General features: G+C 38.8%; 1 non-coding gene across 1 annotated transcript; it reads left to right on the forward strand.

The window, feature by feature from the left end:
* Positions 1-244: 244 nt before the first annotated feature.
* LOC122003201 lies at positions 245-351 on the forward strand. The gene has a single exon (XR_006117860.1). It is a non-coding gene; the product is annotated as a small nucleolar RNA R71 (small nucleolar RNA).
* The last annotated feature ends 9,021 nt before the right edge of the window (positions 352-9,372 follow it).

A 9,372-nucleotide genomic window follows, 5' to 3' on the forward strand; every position in this document is an offset into this window, starting at 1 on the left:
TAGGGAATCAAGCTTTGTAGTTATTAAGTCAAGTACGCCCACATTGTATTTTTTTGGTATTTTAATTGCTCCCACACTTCTTTTTGAGATGCATTGATGATGGTTTTGAACCACACTCTCAATTATATCTTCCGCCTCATCAAGGCCCTTGTTCATTAATGCATTACTGACAGCAGAATCTAATAAAACCTTTGTTTGATAATTAATACCATTGTAGAAAGTATGAATCATGAGCCACTTATCCAATCCATGATGTGGGAAGTCTCTGAGCATTCCCTTAAATCTATCCCAAGCTTCATAGAGAGATTCAGAGTCTATTTGCTTGAGACTTGCAATGAGTTTACAGAGGTGAGGTGTCTTACTTGGTGGAAAGATTTTATCCAAAAAGACTTGCTCACATTGAGCTAAGGAAGTGATACTATTTGGAGGCAAAGAATTTGGCCAGGTTTTTGCTCCGTCTCTCAAAGAAAACTCGAATAGTAATAATCTGATGGCCTATGGAGGAACCCCATTAATATACATTGTTCTATATAGTTCGTTGAAGTTATCAAGATGATGATTAGGATCCTCTATCAGACCACCGCCATATTGATGTTATTGAACCATGGAAATGAAGGCCGACTTTTAATTCAAAGTGATTGACTTCAACTGTAGGTTTAGAGATACTAAATCTTGACCCTCTTGTATAAGGCGGGGCACAATCCTTCAAAGGTTTGTTCGCCATGGTTCTTTATTTTTGCTCTTATTGGTTCTTTTACAGATTTAGTCTTCAATGATATGTCTGGTCGATCTCAAGATCAACAGGCAAAAGATCTACAGTATTCCTTCGCATACACAAACAAGAGACAAAGTAGAATTTGTTGTTTTTAGACTTTTTTTAGAAAACAAATTGCAGAATTGAAAATGTAGAAATAGAAATGTAGTCATAAAAGAATAAGAATTAAGAATAAAGAATTGTCTAGACAAACTCTAATGTAAACTAACTAGATTTAAAGTACTCAGTCCCTAGTATCGGTGCCCAAAACTTGATGTGTGATCCCACAAGGGCATGGGCGTTGTCAAGTAATAAAATTTATATAAGTCAATCCCACGAGAATTGAGGATTAAATGATAATTAGTTATAAACTTCAAATTTAATTAGACAAAATCAATAATTGCTTGATTTGAAATTAACAACTAAAATGTATAAATAGAAAAAAGAAAATTGAGGAAACACTTAATTCAAGAAGAATCTCTAGGCTTACGATTTCATTGAAATGGTGAATGTTGTGCTATGAATTTGCGCAATCCTAGTTCTCTACTTCTATGTTTGTAGGATGGCCTAAATTACTTCCAAATAGCACCCTTTGATGGTGCAGCGGAGTACTTTTCCTGTCAGCAACCAAGTATGTTATCAAGTGAAGAAGTAACTTAAAGAGTCCGGGTTTTCAATAGAGTACCTCCTGTCACAAGGCCTCTCTCGGGTGTACGTCTATAGATTACGTAGGTCACTTACTATAATATATGATTAAGGAAAGCCCATTAGGTCAAGTGATAGACTCATCCATATACAAAATTGTTCTCCCTTAGGAGGTTATGTTCCATATAGAAGGATAGTTACCTTTAATACTCAACGTTAAACAAGCATCCTAAAGTCACACCGAGCTATATCAGAACATACACTCAAAAAAGGTAACAATCTATATATCTATTCAATGAAACTTTAGATTCACGCTCAGATTTAGATGCACAACAATGTATCTAATACAGAAATTAGATCTATATATACAGAAATGTAATCTAAATAGATAAAATTAGGTCCATAGAAAAAACCTTCTTGTAAGCATTTCATCAAACATAATAAGTGTCATAAAAGCTTCATTAAACAAGAAAATTGGCAAGTCTATGGAATTGTACTTCATCTACATATTATAATTACTCCCCATGTCCTAGAACAAAGTAAATCTACTCCATAATAGAAAGAAATACAATCTAAGGACTCAAAATGATAGAAACTTTGAACACCCAAAGAAAGGGGAGAATAAGCTTATCCTTTGGTGTTAAATGAAGCCCTTGGATGTAGATCTTAGAGTGTCTACGAGGATGGAGCAGTAGAACAACCTTGGATCGTCCAGATAATGACTCCTGGTGTAAAGATTAGACTTAGGGGGTCTCCTCCCACTTTGGAACTTCCTTGCAAAGGAGATAAAGTACCCCTTATATAGAAGTGAGGGCATAGGGTAGCCATGTCCAGGGCACAACCCGTGCTTTCCATTTGACATGGGTCAAACCACTCTCTAGCTATCTGGCCATGCCATTTGTCATGGCCAGATTGTTAGCAATTCGAGGTGCAAAAACCGCTTTTTGTGTTGCGAAAACCCCGAAGCTAGCAGCGGATCCGTGCAAAGATGTATTTAAAATTAAATCATGTACATGTTTCTACCCTAGATTTACCTTAGATCTACATAAGAAGAGAGTTACCCTTGTAGTGAAGCCCTTCGATTATCCCGCTCGTCCAAGAGTTGCCGGATCTCGTAGGGTGTCAAGTGTACACCCCTCTATATGTATCCACACGGACAAAATGTGGATAAAAAAATCACTTAGAGTGTGCTAGTACTCTTGGTGGTCACGACAATGGAGGATGAGAGGGAGAGAAGAGAAGAGAGAAGGAAGAAGATGACCTCTTGAATGAGTACACAAAATGTAACTCACTTCACTAATGTGGCCGACCACATTTAGAGGCTCTTATACCTCCATGTAATACCAAGAGTCATGACTCTTGGTCTACCTCATGAGGTGGCACTTAATGATGTAGCCATGATGATGTGGAACATCATCATTGGCCGACCCCTATGCCATGTTACAATGAAGTGGCATTTAATCAAGTCAAACTTGACCCTTCATCTTCTCTCTCAAGTCAAGTCAAACTTGACCTCTTATCTCCCATGGTTGATCAAATCTAACCATTTGATTCAAATCAATTTAATTTAATGAATCTCTATCCATTGAATTAAATTGACTCAATGAGTCATAATCTAAATTAGACTCATTCAACACATGAATCAAATTGAGTCCAACTCAATTAATCTAATTTGAATTACTCTTAATCCAATTTGGTTCATCACATGTACCTAATCCTCTTAGTCCATCATATGAACCTATTCTCCATCTAACTGCCCTTTGTATGTGACCCTATAGGTTCTTGTAACGTTGGCAATGTTCCTAAACCCATTAGGAGCATAAGTAATGAGCGGTATCTAGCAACACATCATTACTACCCAAGTTACAAGAATTTTGAGATCCAACATCACCTTTGTAACTACTAATTGTGACTCTCACAATATGTGACAATGTCCTTCTATCCTTGACATCTAGATTGATCAAATGAGGAATAGACCGTGTCATCCTCTAATCAATCTATATCTTGAACTCTAAGTAGACTCACTCTAAACAAATGAGCTCAATATCTCATATTGACTCATTTGGGCATGACCATGCACTTAGTGGTCTCACTCTATCAAGAATCATGATGTCACTCCTATCATATAGGAGGGATATATCCATCTACATCACTCACATCCCTCTACATAATTTGTTACATACCCAGTAATTGCCTTTATAGTCCACCCAGTTACGGGTGACGTTTGACGAAGCCAAAGTATGCAACTCCTTATGTAGTGAACCATGGTGACTTCAGGTCCAAGGATTGATAGTCATACTAATAGTCACATAAGAAAGTATATGACACTCATATAACGATCCATGATACTCTCTCATGGCGGGTCATTCAGTATACATTCTCCAATGCATACCCATGTGTCAACTTGATATCCCTATATCCATGACTTGTGAGATCAAGTCATCGAGTTGACCTACATGCTAGTCTCATCGCATTAACATTATCCCTGAATGTTAATACTTGACTAGGAATGATTAAGAGTAGTGTTCTCTATATCATCTCACTATCAATTCAACCAATCGATTGATATAGATAAGAACCTTCTACACAAGGATGCTATTATACTTAGTTATTTGGCACCAATATAAGTAAGTATAATAACCATAAAGAAATACCTTTATAAGTATATAGGAATATGATACATCGACTCCATACAACAATCATCATATGATTGGCTCTAGGGCTTTAACTAACAATCTCCCACTAGCACTAGTGCCAATCAGTGTAGGCTCTAAGGCCCAATGACCTAGTGTGACCATCATGCTTCCTCTGTGCCAAAGCCTTGGTCAAGGGATCAGCGACGTTAGCCTCTGTAGGTACTTTGCAAATCTTCACATCTCCTCTATCGATGATCTCTCGGATGAGATGGAAGCGTCGTAACATGTGTTTGGTCCGCTGGTGTGAGAGAGGTTCCTTAGCCTGTGCAATTGCTCCATTGTTGTCACAATAGAGCTCTATAGGATCTGCTATGCTAGGAACCACCCCAAGCTCAGTAATGAACTTGCGGATCCAAATTGCCTCCTTTGCTGCTTCTGATGTAGCAATATACTCGCCCTCTGTTGTAGAATCAGCAACTGTGTCCTACTTCAAACTCTTCCAGCTCACAACACCACCATTCAAGCAAAACACGAACCCAGACTGCAATCTATAATCATCCTAGTCAGTTTGGAAGCTAGCATCACTGTAACCCTTTACAGCTAGCTTGCCATCACCTCCAAATATCAAGAAATATTTTTTAGTCCTTCTTAAGTACTTAAGAATATTCTTGACCGCTATCCAGTGACGTTCACCTGGATCTGACTGGTATATGCAGTAAAGGGATGCCATTTCTAATGAGTAGTATGTCATCCACATGCAATACAAGGAAGACAACTGTGTTCCCAACAACCTTCTTGTAGACACAAGGTTCATCTTCATTCTTGATGAAACCAAACTGTTTGATCGCATCATCGAATCGAAGATTCTAGCTCCGAGAAGCTTGCTTTAATCCATAAATGGACTTATGCAGCTTGCATACTCTGCCAGTATGCTGTGGGTCTAAAAAACCCTTAGGTTGTGTCATGTACACATCCTCAAGCAAGTTTCCATTCAAAAATGTGGTTTTGACATCCATCTACCAGATCTCATAATCGTGGTATGTTGCAATAGCAAGCATGATCCGAATGGACTTAAACATCGCTACTGGAGAAAAGGTTTCATCATAGTTAATACCATGAATTTGCTTGAAACCTTTAGCTACCAAGCGACCCTTATAGGTAATAAGTCCATCCATGTCAGTCTTTCTTCTAAAGACCCACTTACACCCAATGGGTTTGATGCCTTCAGGTGGATCAACCAAATGCCATACTTAGTTGGTTTACATGGATTCCATCTCGGATCTCATGGCCTCTAGCTATTTCTTAGAATCTGGTCTCATCACAACTTCCTGATAGGAGGTAGGCTCATTCTCAATGAGCATAACGTTATCATGGTCAGACAAGAGAAATGAGTATCTCTCAGGCTGACGACGTATCCTGTCAGATCTGCGAAGAGGTAGGTCTACTTGAACTGGTTCTTGTTCCTCAACTCCTTGTGGAATAATCTCATCATCCACAGCATTTTGTGGTTCCAGTTCAACTTCCATCAAGGCTTCGTGCTATGGTCCATATCTTGAACTTCTTCAAGATTGAACGTACTCCCACTAGTTTTTCTAGAAACAAAGTCCCTTTCTAGAAATACCCCAGTCTTAGCCACAAACACTTTGTGTTTACTAGGAATGTAGAAGTAATATCCCTTTGTTTCCTTGGGATATCCTATAAAATAGCACTTATTAAATTTGGGTCCCAATTTATCCGAGACTTGACGCCGAACGTAAGCGTCACAACCCCAAATCCTCATAAAAGACATTTGGGCATCTCTCCCAGTCCATATCCTATATGGTGTCTTTATCACCGCCTTGGATAGAACACAGTTAAGTGTGAAGGCTGTGTGTCTAGAGCATATTCCTAAAAAGATATAGGAAGATCTGTGTGACTCATCATAGACTGTACCATATCTAATAGGGTATGATTCCTCCTTTCGGATACACCATTCTACTGTGGTGTTCCAAGAGGAGTGAGTTGAGATAGAATCTCACACTCAGCTAGATAGTCACGAAACTCATGGCTAAGGTATTCACCACCTCGATCTGATCAAAGTATCTTAATACTCTTGCCTAGTTGGTTTTGTACTTCATTCTTGAATTCTTTGAACTTTTCAAAGGATTGTGACTTATGTGTCATCAAATACACATAACCATATCTACTGAAATCATCAGTAAATGTGATGAAGTACCTATAACCACCTTTGGCAGCGACATTGAAAGAGCCACATACATCACTATGTATAAGTCTTAACAAGTCAGTCGCTCTTTCGTTGTGTCCACTAAAGGAAGTCTTGGTCATCTTGCCTAGTAGGCATGACTCGCATGTCTCATATGATTCAAAATCAAATGAGTCCAGCAAACCATCTTTATGGAGCTAGGATAAGCGATTCTCAGTTATATGACCTAAGCGACAATGCTAGAGATAGGTTTGGTTCATATCATTTGACTTGAACCTTTTGGTACTTATATTATAGATGGGTTCTCTAAGTCTAGAATATAGAGTCAGTTCATCAGAGGTGCACTATAGTAGAACATATCTTTTAAATAAATAGAACAACATTTGCTCTTTATTACAAAAGAAAAGCCTTTCTTGTCCAAACAAGAGACTGAAATGATGTTCTTTGTAAGAGCGGACACATAACAACATTCATCTAATTCTAGTACAAGCCCAGAGGGCAGAGATAGATAGTAAGTTCCTACAGCAACAGCAACAACCTGTGCTCTATTGCCTACTCGTAGGTCAACCTCATCCTTCGTCAATGCCCTGCTATTTCTCAGCGCCTGCACATTAGTACAAATGTGAGAAGCACATCCTGTATCTAATACCCACGATGCAGAAATAGATAGATTGACTTCTATAACATATATACTTGAAGTAGAAGTCTCACTTCTTTTCTTCTTAAGATCTTCCAGATATACTTTGCAGTTCCTCTTCCAGTGCCCGGTCTGACAACAGTGGAAGCAGGTAGCATCCTTGGCAACCCCTCCTTTAGGTTTCATTATCTTGCCTTTGCCCTTGGCTTGGGACTTTCCCTTACCTTTAGGCTTTCCCTTGCCTTTATGCTTTTGCACCATCAAAATAGAGTTGGGATTTACCTTCTTATGGTTGAGCTCAGCAGTTCGCAACATGCTAAGCAGCTCAGGCATTGGCTTGTCAATTTCGTTCATGTTGATTCATGACAAATTGACTGTAGCTCTCTGGTAAGGATTGCAAGATCAAGTCTGTGGCCAGCTCTTGGCCAAGTGGGAATCCCAACCTCTGTAGGTTCTCTATGTACCCAATCATCTTGAGCACATATGGACCTACGGGAGTCCCATCTTGCATCTTGCACTAAAGCAGTGCCTTGAAGATCTCGAATCTCTCGTGCCTCGCTTGTCCTTGATATAGTTGATGAAGATGTTCAACTATATCATAATCAGACATCAACTCGTGTTGCTTCTGAAGCTTAGAGTTCATGGTCGCGAGCATGAGGCATAACACATCTAACGCATCATCTTGATGCTTCTTATAAGCATCTCGGTCAGCTCGCGTGGTAGTGGTAGGAGGTGCACGGGAATGAGCTGCTCCAGGACGTACAATTTTCTTTCTTGTGTGAGAACAATTCTCAGATTCCTGTACCAGTCCAGGAAATTATCTCCATTGAGCTTGTCCTTGTCAAGGATAGAACGCAAGGAGAAGGTGTTCGTGTTTGTTGACAAGGCAATCTACAACAGAAATAATGCAGAAAGTAAATATCATATTCTAATTATCATTTAATTAGGCCTTTAACTAAATGATACTCCCATTGAATTATAGAGCTTTTGTAAAATCAAGTCATGGATGTGGTCAAACCACACTACTAGATTCATACCAATTAGCTATAATTTTCGTGGGACAAGATCCACATCATACTATGACTTGAGTTAGCTTTGGCTAAATCACCCAAGACTTAGTATCATCGGTAGATAACGAATTATCAATTACATCTCTATGCAGCTCTTGTTTATAGGATCAAAATCCTCATTTATAAAAAACCTTGAGTTAGCTTTGGCTAAATCACCCAAGATTTAGTATAAATATGATTTGTATCCTATCTTCCAATCGTTGGAAAATGCCTATAGTTATACCCGATCCAATTGAGTTAGCTAGTTATACTCAATCTAATTGAGTTTGTACTCACCCAAGCTTTGATATGCGAGACCAAGATTGTCCCTCCGCACCCTACCAAGATAATATGCATTGCTTTACTTTGGCAGATTCAACAACAACAAATGATCGAGGTAGTGATGGGTATCAAAACTTGGTAGGCATCTCGAGTTGACTTGATTAAGATATAATCTAATCGTTAATGTGTATCATATACGCATCAAGGCACTAATTACCCTACACTAGCATGCATCACACACACACAAGCAAATATATCAAGATATATACATATATTGTAATGAGGTCATGACCCTACTACGATCTTCTCAAGCCAATGAAAAGATTGGATGGTCAAACTAGGATCAACGACTTCTTCAAGCGCCTCCTTTGACCGCCATGTGTTGACAACACCCTCCTCGTAACTCCTTCTTGAGTGGACCTTCCACCGCTTCATTTTGTACATTAAAAATATGAAACTCGAGTTACATTCGAGTCTAAAATCTAATTACAATAGGAATATAAATAAAGGAGGCATGACGCGTAGGTTGCAAATCACCTACAACACACACAACACAAAAATGGCACGCAAACCATATTATGAATTACAACACAATTTTTATCCAATAAAATTGGGATTTTTAGGCCATGATCATCATAATATCATACATAATTCTAAATTATGTATTTTACATAAACTTTTATAATTTTACTACTATTTTTATGAATTTTATGAGTTACAACTTCTCGGCGGTCCCGATTAGCGATTTTCGGGCGCGATCGCGGGACAATGCCCCTTGCGGGGTTAGGGGCAGTGCCCCTACTCGCGAAATGAATATCGTGAGTGTCCCATCTTGATCTAATAGCGCCTTAAGCCGCTGTCCCAAAACAATTTGGGCGAGATCTTGCCGTTTCGGAAGATTTTTCTTGGTAGTTGAAGCCTACAAGTGTCCAAGCACTTGTTTCTTCACCTCTACGAGAAAATTACTCAAAAAATCCATAAAAATAGTAAACTTACAGAAACTTACAGATCTGAAACATTTTTTTAAAAAAAAAACAAATACAAAACACGTACACGCTTCGCACATGGCTCTGATACCACTGCTAGCAATTCGAGCCGCAAAAATCGCTTTTTGTGTTGCGAAAACCCCGAAGCTAGCCACGGATCCGTGCGAAGATATATTTAAA

Source organism: Zingiber officinale, chromosome 7A (assembly GCF_018446385.1).
Source record: "Zingiber officinale cultivar Zhangliang chromosome 7A, Zo_v1.1, whole genome shotgun sequence".
NCBI classification, from domain to species: Eukaryota; Viridiplantae; Streptophyta; class Magnoliopsida; order Zingiberales; family Zingiberaceae; genus Zingiber; species Zingiber officinale.